Source organism: Apus apus, chromosome 4, assembly GCF_020740795.1.
Source record: "Apus apus isolate bApuApu2 chromosome 4, bApuApu2.pri.cur, whole genome shotgun sequence".
NCBI lineage: Eukaryota > Metazoa > Chordata > Aves > Apodiformes > Apodidae > Apus > Apus apus.
This window is the reverse complement of record NC_067285.1, coordinates 41523827-41538213: the sequence shown is the minus strand read 5'-3', so window position 1 is coordinate 41538213 and position 14387 is coordinate 41523827. Positions and strand designations below refer to the sequence as shown.

The 14387-nt window shown below is 44.4% G+C and overlaps 1 protein-coding gene across 4 annotated transcripts in view; it reads left to right on the top strand.

Annotated features, from left to right (window-relative positions):
• The first annotated feature begins 136 nt into the window (after positions 1-136).
• The window catches only part of LIN54 (lin-54 DREAM MuvB core complex component), a 43750-nt gene continuing 29499 nt past the window's right edge, over positions 137-14387 (top strand). For 2 of the 4 annotated variants that reach the window (XM_051618782.1, XM_051618779.1), the window contains exon 1: positions 137-322. The gene's annotated coding sequence lies outside the window, so the exon portion shown is untranslated. Of the gene's footprint in view, positions 323-6278; positions 6348-11152; positions 11259-14387 lie in introns of those variants that run through there. The other 2 variants (XM_051618781.1, XM_051618780.1) reach the window with 2 other exon arrangements.

Genomic DNA, 14387 nt, shown 5'->3' with positions numbered 1-14387 from the left:
CTGTGCCGCGGGGGAGCGCGGCGCGGGGCCCCCGGAAGCGGGGCGTTTCCCCCCCGCCACCTCCTCCCCGCAGGCGGATGAGGCGGGCCCGGAAGCGCGGGGCGGCGCGCGGCGGGCGCTGCGGTTGCCAGGGCGGCGGAGTATTCTGGGATGCGGCGGGGGAATGGCGCGGGGCGCGTGATTTTGAACAAACGCGGCGGGCGGATGGCGGGCGCGCCCGGCGCCCCGGCCGCGGGAAGGGGCCGGCGGGGCCGCGGGCAGCCGTGACGGGGGCGGAGGAGAAGGAGGAGGAGGAGGAGGAAGAAGAGCACTCGCCCGCCCGGTGAGCGTGAGGGGCGGGAAAGCGGCGGCAGGAGGATGAGGATGGTGGTGGTGGTGGTGATGATGAAGAAGGGGGTGCGGGCGCGGCGCTGCGAGCGGGGAGGGAGCGGCGGGGCGAGGGAGGGAGCGGCGGGGGGAGCTGACAGCCGCCCGGCAGCGGGCAGGCACAGGCCCGGCCCCGCTGGGCGCGCTCCCCGCGGCGGGGCGGGCTCCCGGAGCGCGGCGGGGCTGCGGGGACAGGCGTTCCGGGGGCCCCGCCGCCGGGGGTGCCCGCTCGGGGTGCGGGGTCTCGTCACCCCTGCCCAGCCGCGGCCGGAGCGGCAGAGGAGCCCTTGGGGAACACAACGCGGGGGGGGGAGGGGGGGGGCCGGGCGGCGGCGAGGCTTCCTCCTCCTCGGAGCTGGGCTCCGCGGGGGGACCCGCCGGTTCCCCTGCGGCGGGCGGGCGGGCAGCGGTGCGGGTTGGGGGGGGGGGGAGGCGGGGAGGTGCGGCGGGGACAGGTGCGGCGGGGGCGGGCCGCGGGGGGCGGCGGTGACGGGGTGAAGATGGCGGATCTTTCGAAATCCGGCCGCTGGCGGAGCCCGGCGGCTGCCGCCCGGCCCCGCGCTCCGGGGGGCGCGCAGCGGTAACGGCCGCGGCGGGGAGGCCGTTGCCGGCGGTGCCGGGGGTCGCGGCCGCTTGGGGGCTGGGCTGGCTCGGGCCTGGCGCCGCTTGGGGCCCGGCTCTTGGGACGGCCCCGCGGGTTGGTGGCCGGGTTAGGCCCGGGAAGCTCCTTCATCGCCCGGCCCCGAGGTGCGAGTCTCCCGAGGGGACCGGGCTTGTCGCCCGAGGAGGTGGCGGGGGCCGCGTCTCGCCTGGTCCGGGGGGTGAGGACGCGTTGCCGGGGGTCCGTGGGGATGCTCTGGAGGCGGCGCCGGCTGCTTTCCACGCTTCCCCAACCCGCCGGTGCCTTCCCGGTGCTGCTGGCGGCCCCGGCCCCCCGAGCTCCTTGTGCTGGCCCGTCTTCTGGGACAGTCCCGGCTCCTCTCTCGGTGGCCCCGGCTCCCGGCGAGCTTGTACCGGCGCTCAGAAGGTGCTGTTAATTACTGAGGGGCTCGACTTGGAAGCACGTCGGGTGCTAATTACGTAAGGTTTGATGTTGGAGGTCTGGGCAGCGCTGCAGCGCCGGGAGCCCGTGGTAGTGCCCATCGTGTGAGCGGGAGGAGAGCTCTCGGCTTTAAGATGCCGAGTGGAGGAAGAGCTGACATCCGAGTGATGTTTCGTTAGGTTCATCCTCCTGAGCTTGAAATAAGTTACAGTTCCTGCAGGAAATACTGAAGGCAGCAAAGCTATTTGGAGTCTTCTTGGCAATGTTTACACGCAACAAGCAATAACAGGCCATGCCTTCTGTGTGTGGTTAGCTTATTCAAAATAGCTTTTTGGCCTAGTGGATGCCAGAAGAATAGCCAGTTATCAGCTGAGTATTTCCTCTCTTAGGGGAATCCCTTTGTAAATTAACATGTGTTAGACTCATTGGTTTTTTTATTCCCCAAGATATCCAGCTTACCTACGTGTCAGCAAGTGGTAACTGTTGGTTACGTGCCTTGTACAGACTTGTGTCAACCTACAGAGAGATGTATGGCTGTGGTGTTCTATAGAGCCAGCTCTCTGGCTTGGAGAGCATGTTAGAAAATAGAGCCTGGTTTCTCTAATGGGTTAAAAAGTTACTTCGTGCTTGTTGTGATCTGGTAAATCTCTCAAGTTTGTTATGCAAAGTTGATAGTTCAGATTCTATAGGAAGAGCTATTTGCTGGTTTTTGGTTTGCCTATACTTCTGTGGTGTCCCAGCTCAGATAGTTTGTAACTGAAAGCTCCAAACTTTTCAGCTAGAATGGTCAAAAAAACTTTAGCTGGCTTCAAGTTGAGCATCTGCTAAGCCCGGACAAACTTGATGTGTTGTCATGAAGAGTTCTGTCAGATTTCAGCCTCAGAGACATTGCTGTCTCCTGTGTTGATACTTTTGTTTTGGGTTTTGAAAAAACAAAGCCCCTTGGATTCTTCTGCCTTAGGCTCCTTTGAAAATTATCTCCTGGGGAAGGGGAGAAAGTCAAGTAGGTTGAGGCTGTGTGTCTGGATTTCTGCTTTGGCAACAAACTGTGCATCCTTACCTGTCTTGTGGTCTGTTTGTGTTTCGGTTCCCTCCTGTGCATTAGAGGTATGTTGTTAGGAAGCACATCCTGAAGTCCTGCAAAGTTTGTGTACTACAATGGTGGAATTCACAGCAAGTACCTGGGAGACAAACTCAGTGGTTGTCGCCTGGTTTTTAGTTCTTAGCTGCAGCAGCTCCCAATAAAAGTGTAAAATGTTTCTTGAATGTTTGATTCAAGGCTTTGTATTTTGTTAGGCTTTGCTTTTGAGTAGCTTGGTTTCTTCAGTTGTTTGGAAAAGGAGTAAGCAGCACTTGGCTTTCAGTACAGCCTGTGAGGAAGCTTACTCACTTGACAGCATGAGAAAACCTGGAAATTTTTCTTGCACAAGAGGGATAGAAAGGCTGCTGGAAGAATCCTTTGATCAATGATGGGGATGCTTAGCTACATGATCTGAGAGATTCAGGTTTCTCAGGCTCCAGGGCCTGATGTTGATTAGTGGCTTCTTAGCTCTTCCAACCTTTTTTTTTTACCCTTCACAAGCTGATTTCTGCAACTGAGCGGGTTGATACCCACATGAGGGTTATGTCCTCAGATCTGGGCTCTACTGTGATCTGTTGTATGGATTCCAGGCACGTATCCAATTCCCACCTCAATGGCCTGGCTGGGTTCTTTTTCTTCTTCCTTTGGAATAACAGGCATTTCTGCTATGGACTCAAGGAACCTATTTGAAGAATGTTGTAGAAACGTCTTTCCATGAATCTTGTCATTCCTGTGAAAAGTTTTTCAGGGTATTTTGGGTTTTTTTATAACCTTTTTCTCAAAAAGTGGTCTTGGGTCTGCCTTCATAGCTTAATCTGTTCTTCAAATATTTGAATGAAGCAGGAGACACAATCTGCAAAACAAGTGGAAGCTTTCTGTTTTAAAATGTAGCTAGTTTTTAATATTATAGTGTCTGGGCCAAACTTTCCTGACAGCTTTTATAATTTATTACTTGCTTTTGAGGCCTTTAATAAGTGTTGCTTTCCCACTTACTTGGGAGAGGATGTGGCTGTGCATATTGTCATCTCATTAGCACTTACTGCTCTTTTGCTGGTGATGAAGATGGCTCTGTTCTGCCCTGACACCTTTCTTTCCATGCTTTCCCCTTGTGCTGTGTAAGAACTTAAGCACCTACATGTAGATCACAGTTTAAAGACTAATCTGCAGGAAAACTAACCTGGTTTTTGTTCTAGGTTGGAGAGAATCTACAGAATGACCTGAGATAGTCCAGTGTGTTGGCACCCATGAAAGACTTGGTTGCACTTTTCACCTTCACTCTGTACAGGGAGTATAAATGGCAAGTTGGGAGGGGAAGGAGGCTCCTGAGTCTCCCTACCCCCCTGACCCAGCAGAATTGCTGGCTGTGGTGCGAGTCCTTAGTGCCATTTTGGTGCTTATGGAGTTTGACCTGTCTCAACACACTGACTCACCAAAATTTGCTCACTACTCTGTGAAGTAATGTTCATCTTGGCTTGAACAGCAGCATCCGTAGCGTGGAGAAGGCAGGGCTGTGACAGCCCACAGTTTGGTTTTGATGACTTGCTTTAACCCAGCTTGCTTTCTTCACCTGGGCTGCCCTTGAAGCTACACAAACGCTTGCTAGCACGAGGAGGAGGGAAAGTGTTTGTATGGAAAAGAACAGACAGATGCCAAGGGAGGACAGGAGAGCTTTAGCAATAGTGCTGCCTTAATACACACAGGAAATTGGATGTAAATATGGGGCTGGTGGTGGACACACAGTGGTCAAAGTAGCAAAGGATACTATTTGAAATAACAGTGCAACAGTGATGTTGCTTGGATGCTTTTCATAGTCAATCCTAAAAAATTGTAGCAGATGCTTGTTATATTACTATGTAATTACTGGTTTGTTGACAGATGAGGTTGTTTAGCTGTTTGTTTTCCTTTTAAAATTCTAATGAAAGCTTAAATTACCCAGAGCTTGCCAAGGGAAGAAGCATCTCCATATAACTGGTATGTGGGCAAGTGGTTGATTGGTTTGGTTGCTTTTTTCACCAGCCATAAGAAAAAATAAAACACACTGATAGCACCTTTGTTAAGCATGACAGTGGTGACATGAACTTAAATCTTTCTAACCATGAAGAAAAGCTCCACCCAAAAACCTTAGCTGTGTAATATTAAACTCTCATGTCCATATCACTGTTGATAACTGGTACTTTAAACACAGAGGAATTGCTAATTTGTGTACCTTGCCCATTTTGATGTGCTGCACACAGTTGTATTTATGGTGCTTCACATAGGGAGTGTTCACTTAATAGAATGTGGAGTAATGGGAAGGGAATGGTTTGTGTTGTTTGAGTATGGTTGTCTTGGGAACTATTATTTTGAATTTTACAACTATAGACAGTTAAATTTGTGGTGAAGACCACCTGGTGTGTTCTTCTTATTCCTTGTAACAGATGAAAAAAACCTGGATACTTAAAATAGTTATGTATTCAGCATTTGATAAGGAGGACAATTGGGGTTTTTTTCCTTGCTATAGTTGGCCATTGGTATGGTATTTGATAAATCTAGAGCCATGTTACTCTGGGGATCATGCAGCCAAATGGCTTTTGTATCTTTTGTAGAGAAGAGAAAGGGAATGGATATTTTGTCTATTTTCCACATGGATATTTTGTTACTGTGTTAAAATGATTTGCTTTCGCTCTGCTGCTACATATGCAAACATAATGAGTTTGCAGGCTTAGGTGATTCATTTTCTCTCTTATTTTTATTACTTATAGCTTTTTTATGGATTAATCTTTATTTGGTTTCATTACATGCATTTTTTTGGAAGCAGTCTCCAGCTCAGTAAGCTAGCCTTTCTATTGGAAAAATGCAGTGCTGAGTGACTTTGTGATTCTTTGATTTACAACAAAACAAACCTTGACATTTGAGAGACAAAATCTAATGTCAGAGAAGAAAAAATGAGGAATGTACAAAATGAGTGACACTATCTTATCCATTATTGAAATGGATGGCAATTAATTAGGAGAGTTACGGTTCAATGAGGTCATGCAATTGTGGTCTTTCATTTGGTAATAGGCCAACAGTACAGAATGAATCTTGGGTATCCAGATGCTTCTGTGAAGACTTCTCTAGCAAATAAGAGAAAACATGTCCAGTTTCAAGAGTTTCTAAACAGCATTTCCTAGTTTTTTGGTGTTGTTGAATTTCAGTTGCCCAGAATAGTTGATGTGTTCTTGTATGTTCTTGGCAAAAAAAGGAATGGGAGAACACAGCAAACAAGGAAATGAAAGCACATGTTCTTTATTTTGTTTTGGTTATAAAATGAGCCAACAAAATTATTTGTTCCTCTACGTTGTTTTTTTCTCCCTTTGAAATCAACTTAAGCATACAAGTTCACTTTGTTAACTGCAGCTTGTGTAGGAAGGTGTTGTGTGTCCCTTGCACGAGTCAAGAATCTGTGGCAACTATGAGCCTTGTGTTTTTATGTAGTGTATGTAATTGTTTCTTGGAATAAGTTTCTTCTGTTCGCTGGGCTAGTGTCTGGAACAGTAAATGAAGAGTAGGATTTTTCCACTTGTGAATAATAGTTCTGATGCCAGTGCTGCAGACTGGCTGCAGCAGAGGAACCAACAAAGGTGTAGTCGATTTAGCACCTGCAATAATATTAGCAAAGGTTCTGTTTCATGTGAAGGAAAAAAAAAGGAATAATTGTATATGAGCTATGGATTCTTCCAGGAGAGAAGCAGAAAACATGAGAGGGAGGCTACCTGTGAATTTTTACTGTTGGTGCTGGAATGAGTGGGGGAAAAAAATAAGAACTCATTCTCTCTGAACAGGAAGGCGAGTTTTGGTGCTGTCAGCAAGAGGACACAGGTTGAATAGAAAGCTTTGGTAAGCTTCTTGTCCTGGATTCTTTGTTATCATAAGTTGTTACACTTGCTTCTTCTAGTATTTGTTTATGACTGCAAAATAAGCTTTGTCCTTTGAAGAGAGTTCTCTTAGTTGTCCAGCTGGTAAGAATCTAGACTACCCTTAACAATGCAGATGCTATACAATTTTACGAAAACTCATCCTCTAATCACTGGTAAGTTATATTGCTGTTGTTCAGTTGGTTTTGATAGTCTGTATAGTTTGACATAGAGCTGTTTGGGTGCATGTCCTGAGCTGGAGTCTGGGGCAATTTACTGGGGTGCTGAGATACTCTGGTTCAGGTGTGTACAGCTCACTGTGAGTATGTGATGGTTTAAAGCAGCAAACGACCTGGGCAGCTGAGTCACAGCAGGTAACCTGCTGAAGCTCCAGGTCAGCTTCAAGGTCCCATCATGGATAAAAACACTGTTAATCTCCAACCCTGAAAATTAGAAATTGACAGTTGGCAAAACCTTATATTGTGTATACAAAGTTGTCGTAGATGTAGTAAAGAGGGATCTGGGTGGTCTTGTGAGATAACATTAGAACTATATTTTCTCTATGGAAAAACATAGTTAAGGCTTTGCATATAATTGTTTCTTCTCTTTTGAATTCTGAGAGTGAGATGAACCTTCTGGATCTCTGGATTTCTATTAGTAGGTCAAGAGAGGTTCTCCTCCCCCTCTATTCTGCATTGGTGAGGCCACATCTGGAATATTGTGTCCAGTTCTGGGCCCCTCAGTTCAAGAAGGACAGGGAAGTGCTCGAAAGAGTCCAGCGCTGAGCCACAAGGATGATTAAGGGAGTGGAACATCTCCCTGATGAGGAAAGGCTGAGGGAGCTGGGTCTCTTTAGTTTGGAGAAAAGGAGACTGAGGGGGGACCTCATCAATGTTTACAAATATGTAAAGGGTGAGTGTCAAGACGATGGAGTTAAGCTTTTTTCAGTGAAGACCAGTGATAGGACAAGGAGTAATGGATACAAGTTGGAGCATAGGAGGTTTAAGATGAATATCAGGAAAATTTTTTTTACTGTAAGAGTGACAGAGCACTGGAACAGGCTGCCCAGAGAGGTTGTGGAGTCTCCTTCGCTGGAGACATTCAAAACCCGCCTGGACGCCTTCCTGTGAGATGTACTCTAGGTGACCCTGCTCTGGCAGGGGGGTTGGATTAGATGATCTTTCGAGGTCCCTTCCAACCCCTAGGATTCTATGATTCTATGATTCTATGATCTGTTTCAGCTCAGACAGTGTAGTGGTGACTTGTCCAACTAGAGCATGTTTGTCACAGAAGTCGAATTGGGAAGGGTATCCTGTTAGGACAGAAAGGCATTTATTGAGCAGCACAAAGGGTGCATATGAAGAACTCTTCTTTCCAGGTGGCCTTGGTATGCTGTCTGGAATAAAGCATCTCCAGGGACTGAGCTTTCTTGCTTACAGGTTAATGAAAAGATGAGAGATAATGTGAGGTCCTAGTCAGCTTAACTGTTGGCTTTCTCATATACACCTAATGAAACTTACCAGTTTGTGTTGCAGAAGCTCTTCAACCTTTTGTGTTATGATGAGACTTCAGAGGTCAGAGAAGACTGTATTTGAAGTGGCCTACGTGGTTCTGGAGCAGAGATGAGGATGTCACTGAATTTCCCATTTCTCTATGGAGTTGTTCTCTTGACTCCAAATGTTAATGTGGAATTTTGTTCCACAAAAGCCAGTCAGCTATTGCACAGTCCAGGTTACCTAAGTTTTCCCCAAAAGGAACACAGAGATGCTTTATCTAGAGATGGAAGTGGCAGGGAGGAGGTAATACTGTTTTTGGCATATACACCAAGCCATGGTTTGCCTGCAGGTGAGCTATTTCTCTTCAGCTCAGTCCTTCTGTGATATATTCTGTCCCTGTTAAGTGTTGTCATATTTAAGGCTGGTAGAGCCACTGAGATCTTCAGCTAGAAACATGTTTTTAGGTGAATCAACTGCAATATAACTGTAGAGCTGTTTTTGCTTTTCTTTCAATGCCCTGTTAGACTGAAAAATGAAGAAAGCCAACTTAGATTTCTAGGCTAAGTTTAAAAAGAACTAGTGGCCATAACAGCTTTCAGTGCTGTCCACATGTTGACAGCACTAGCCTGAGAACGTTGCAGTTTATGGTCTTAGATTTTTATCTAGTTTTCATCTGTGTTCTTCTAACTTCGAAAAAAACCATCATATTGAGACACATAAGGAATTATGTTTTTAGGACAAAATGCTGTTCTGTGCCATGTTAGCATAATCTTGGAAGCTAAATAACCCAGTGGAACTAGCGTTGGGTGTGGATTTTGTTTCGGTTAGAATAAACTTCATGTATTGTATCTTCTCACTGGGTAGTGCTGCTGAAGTATAGGTGTAATGTCATGGCACTGCCTGGTCTGCCAAGTCACAGTAACACGGGTAGGTTACAGCTCTGTTTTGATGAACCTTTACTCATAAACATAGCACTAAAATGCACTTTTGCTGAAATTGCTGGCAGTGAGCCTAACCTTCAAAGGTGCCCACCTGGTGAAGGTCTGTGGGGAATTCAGTATGGAGCCCCTGATAGAAGTTTTCATGCTTGTTCTTTTTTAAGAGTGTTCTTGGTGTGATACCACTCTCTGTTCTGAATTCTTCTGTAGCCCCATATTAAAGAGGTGTCCAGAATTTGGAAAGCAAGACCTTTATTTCAAGATACGTTTAAAAGATGGAAATCTGTGTTTCTGAGGCCTGGTAACAAGTTCTCTTCATGTTTGTCGTGGGGTTCTTTTTCAGTCAAGCTAATCTTACTACACGTATGTTCATTTTAACTCCAGATTTGTCATTCTTTAATTTTGGCCTTCTAAACACTGCAGAAAATAAAAGTTTTAAGTTATTTGAGGTGTTTTTTCTTTTGGTCTCACCACGAAGTTTGCATAGAGCATGAAACTGGGAATGCTTCGTTAGATGTAAAGGTCCTGGAATCTACAAACCCAAATGTTGGACTGTTGATGGCAGTGAACACCTTCAGAATGTGTCTTATGATCACAAGAAGACCTCTGCAGTTTTGTTTTTCAGGCTTGGTGCTAGTGTATGTTGTGACTGTGACTGAAACGGGCATGCAAACCAAGGGAAGGGTGAAGGGAAGTGTTCTGATTTTTTTTTTGTTTCTATTTTATTGGTAGTTTGCATAAAACTCTGCTTGAAAGCAGAACATTGTTTCCAACTCCAGAAAGCAAACGGAACTGTTTTGAAGTGTTCTGCTGCAATGAATGCTGTTTTCCAGTTCTTTGCTGGAAAGCTGCTGTTAAGTGAGGTGTGCTAAATATGCAGTGTTGAAAACTTTAACCTCTCCATGATAAAGCAACCTTCAGCTCTCCTTTTTAAGAGAAAAGGAGGTTGTACACATGTGTATGGAATAACTTAGTGTGGTTGACAGCATGCACGTGTTGGTAATCAGAGCAGAAATGGCTATGCTAATTACTTCTCTGTTTCTGCCTTCTTAGCCTGGACATGCCAATAAGTTGAAAAATATACATATCCTGATGTTTATTTCCTTGTGCAGAGCATTGCACTATAAGATGGGCAGGCAGCATTTGCATGATAGGAGTGCTTTTACTCCTCAGTGCACTGGTGAGGATTAGACCCTTAAAGGGCACCAAATAGTTCTCCAGGAACAGACTGATCCATCAGCTTGTTGATCCTGGTGCTTCTTCAGAATGACGAGCAAGTTTTTTGCTTTCTGTGATCCATAAATAGCAAACACTGGAAGTGTTGATTTGAAGATTGGGATAGAAAAGCGTATTTGAAATCATAGAATCATAGAATGCCAGGTTGGAAGGGACGTCAAGGATCATCTGGTCCAATCTTTCCAGGTACCTCTATAATTTACATGAGCTGGCTCAGCACCCTGCCAGGCTGAGACTTAAAACTGTCAAATGTGGGGGAATCCGCCACTTCCTTTGGGAGATTATTCCAATGTTTGACTGTCCTCAGGGTGAAAAATTGATCTTTTGTGTGAAATGTAGTCGATGGTATGTTTATATATTTTATTCTTGTGGTGAAAAGGGCAGTGTTAATGTGTGTTATAAAATGCTGATTTCTTAGCAAGCAGTGAGCTGACATGTTTGTGTAATGTAATTGAATCATTTACAGTTTCTATGTGCTGTTTTAATCAAAAGCTTAGTTGTGGGTTTTTTTCCTCTTTTCTCTCTGGCTTCCAGATTTTTTGGTCAGGTATTGTATTTTTGTCATATCAAGGGTCATTCTTAGGTTGATTGTAAAATTCTATTGGTGTAAAATTTATATTGTTGATTGTAAAATTTCTAATTGGTGTGTATAATCTAATTGCTCTGGTAGCATGGTGTGATTCCTTACACATGAGAGTTCTCATGTGAAAAAAACAGCTACAGATCACAGGATACCTGCTTCTTAAAGTAGATTTGTAATAGTGATTGTGGTGAAGGAAGAACTTGTGGTCACGTTGTGTGTGTTGCTTCTGAACCTCTGAGTATGTTCAACTCAATATTTTTTATGGTGAAGGCAGTATATTTCATATCAATATGTTGGTAAAGCGTTTTGGTTTTGAAGACAATAGGACATGAATTTTTGAAAACAGGTAGAAGATGATTATTTTTTGTGGTGTGCCTAGAAGGAACATGACCTGCAAGTTTCTCTGATCTTACTTTTTTCTTTTGGCTCACTGTGATTTAACTATCGTTCTCAATATTTGAAGTATTGACAGCAGCATAGAGAGCTTAGGAACTGTTCTGTGGTTGAATAATTGCAAGATGCTTTTTTCTTCCCTCCATTTCAAAGCTGGAAGATTGGGAAGAGGAATTGAAACTGCAGCGTTCCCACTGGATCTTACTTGGATCCATCTTTTGTGGCAGCTTCCATCTACTTGAGGCTTGGTAATTTTAAACTGTTTAATCTCTAAGTATTAAAAGGAAGAAAGGGATTTTTTCCAGCCCAGCATCCTTACATATCACCACTACTGGAGAGGGCAGATAAGTAGAAGCTGGAAAATCTGAAAAGCATTTAAGCACATAAAATCTGATTGCAGTTTGCTGGCAGCATCTCATGCTTTTCACATAAGTCATCCCTTCTGTGTTTCCCCTGCTTCCTCCTGCCTTTAGTCAAATGAGTGGATATAGGAGTGAAATAAATTAAAATGTTAAACATTTACATTTAGGAAATGTGTTGATTTTATGAATATAACTTCTTGTGACTATTGTGGGATTTTTGCATTTTAAAAATCCTCAAATCTGAGCCTTAGTCTACTGACAGTCCCCAGCTCCACCTTTATTTGGTGATGCTGTCACATCTTTTCTCAGCAAGGGAGATGTCAGATGTTAGGCTTTTGTACTGGTGAGCTGGTGATACTGTTTGCTTCTGGGGTTTCCCCTACACTTGTGTTTAGAGTCCCTTGTACTTGCCATGAACAATCACTTGTTAGGTTATTCACTATTACTTTTCTGCCATTCATGTGACCCTAGTTTCCAGCCTCATTGACTGCCAGCTAGCTTAGTTAATCCCTTGAGAGATGCTGCTGCAACTATTGTTGTTCTTCCACTTCACATATTAGGCATACACCTTGATTCTCTTAAAAGCTGATAATATCTTCTTAACTTTATTGATTTTTTGGAAAAGACTTGGCATTTTGATGCACCAAGGGTGTCTGCAGGCACTCGTAAGGCCCTTATTGCAAGGATTCTGGTTTTATGTTTTTTGGGACTTGCAATCCTGTTTTCTCCATTAGATCTCTCAAGAATAGAATGGTAGTAATGAATGTATGGTCATATTTCCAGCTTGTGGTTAGTGATATGGTATCTAGTTTCACATGTGCTAGACATGTCCACATGATTTGTCTCCTGGACAATCACCCTAGTGGTGACCTCTTGAGGGTATGGATTTCTGGTGGCATTTCATCATTCCTCTTCTTTCTTCTTTCAGAGGGTTTTTGCAGTTCCTACCTCAGAAAGTCAAGTATTTGTCCTTGCTGGCTCTTAATCATTTCACACTTAGTGTGTGCATCTATCTCAGCTTTAAAGAACTACTAGCTGCTATGTCTGGCAAAGATACTCGGACTCAGTTAGCATCTGCTTAGCATGCAGCAGCAGTTTTACTGATCCCAAGAGAATGCCTGCTATTTTAGGTGCTATATTTGATTTAATTAATTTATGAAGCTTTTCGGTTTGGGCTGGGGGTTTTTAGCACTTTGAGATACGTCCTCACACAAAACCTGTTACTGTTTTGATTTCTCTGTTTTCTGGTGAAAGTGACATTTGAAGAATTCTTTCCAAATTAACATTGTCAGTGACTCGAGGCCAAGGTTCTTAAACCTGTCAAGTTTTAGCAGACTCTTCCCATGACTGAGCACTGCTAGGCCTGTGCTGTGTACTGATAAGAAAACAGCAAGGGGTTCAAGAGGGAGAGGGATTTACTTGAGTCCAGCAGTGGGCTACAAGGATGATTAAAGGACTGGAAGGCCTGTCTAGGTAAAGGCTGAGAGACCTAGAGCTGTTTAGTCTGGAGAAGAGAAGACAGAGGAGCACTGCAACAGGCTGCCCAGAGAATTTGTGGAGTATCTTCTGGAGACTTTCAAGACACATCTGGATGTGTTTTCTGTGTGACCTGCCCTTGGTTGATCCTGCTCTGGCAGGGGGGTTGGACTCAGTGATCTCCAGAGGTCCTTTCCAAGCCCAACCATTCTGTGATTCTGTGAAGGGGGCAGCTCGTGGGGCCACAAATGGTGATAAGTCCCTTGCTCCTCTGCTTCATTCCCATGAACTTGCTCATGTGCCGCCCTATCCCAGGACATCCTGCAAAGCTGGTCTTGGCAGCCTTCTTTCTGAGTAATCTGAATTTCTGAACAGTTTTCCTTGCAGTACATAGCCTTGCTGATGCTTTTGTAACAAATCTTCATCTAAGTGCTGCAACTGCTCATGCTTGCAGACAGGAGGGTGAGCTATTCTTATCTTGGTGAAATGGGGGCGTTTCTAGAGAAGGAATAAGATGCAGTTAGTCACTGTAAAATGCAGGCATTGTTATAACTTGCATTTTGTTTACTTGTTAGCAGACCAATGTGCTTCATTGATTCTTTGGATTTTTATGTTTAATGTTGCTGCTTTGCATGTTTTAGTGACAGAAGTTGATCTCCACACTTAAACAGTGTTAGTTTCTGAAAGATTCTGCTCTGACACACTAATGATGGAAAAAGAAAAAATAGATCCAAGATCACAGGTACCTGTCAGTTCTATATTTTTTTGCCAACATTTGCTTTCTTTATCCTCTTCCTTATAAATCCTCTTTACCATTTCTGACATATATATTTCTATTCTTATTTGTGAATATTGAGTATAAAGGTTTGTACTACAGGTAAGGTGATCAGAACTGGTTCATTCAAGTTGAGCTTTTGTCCCTGTCCTCCTCCTAACAGTAGTCAGCACTTCTCAAAGTCTTTGCTCCAAAACTGATGTTTATATACTTGAGTCCCTATTTTTTGATGTGCATTTAGCTGGTTGGGTGTCCTGAGCTATGTTGGGACAGGCTTTTTCTAAACAAGTCTTCATCAATTAATTTCTTCTTGACCTTTAAATTAGGTGTATGGCCATTATTTTGTAGGGTAGAATTACGTAGTAATCTGATACTAAAATTTTTGTGGAATTCCCAGTCTGATAGACTGACAGTCTCCCATTTCCTTCTACATTTTCTCTAGTCTTCCTTTTGGTACCCATGTAGAAGCTTTTCTAGTAGCCCTTCGTGTCCCTGTTCAGTGTTTAGGCTTTCCTAACCTGATCCTTGGTTACTCAGACAATTTCTCTGTGTTCCTCCAAGGCTACTGGTTTATACCTCCACCCTCTCTAGGCTTCCCTTTTATGTCTGAGTTTGGCCAGGAGCTCTGTGTTCATCCATGCGAGCCTCCTGTTGTTTGTTCTTTGTTGAAATGCATTGCTGCTGAGCTTGGAGATGATCCTTGAATATTAACCAGCTCTTCTGTGCTTCTTTTGCTTTCAGGGATTTATCTCATGGTACTCTAC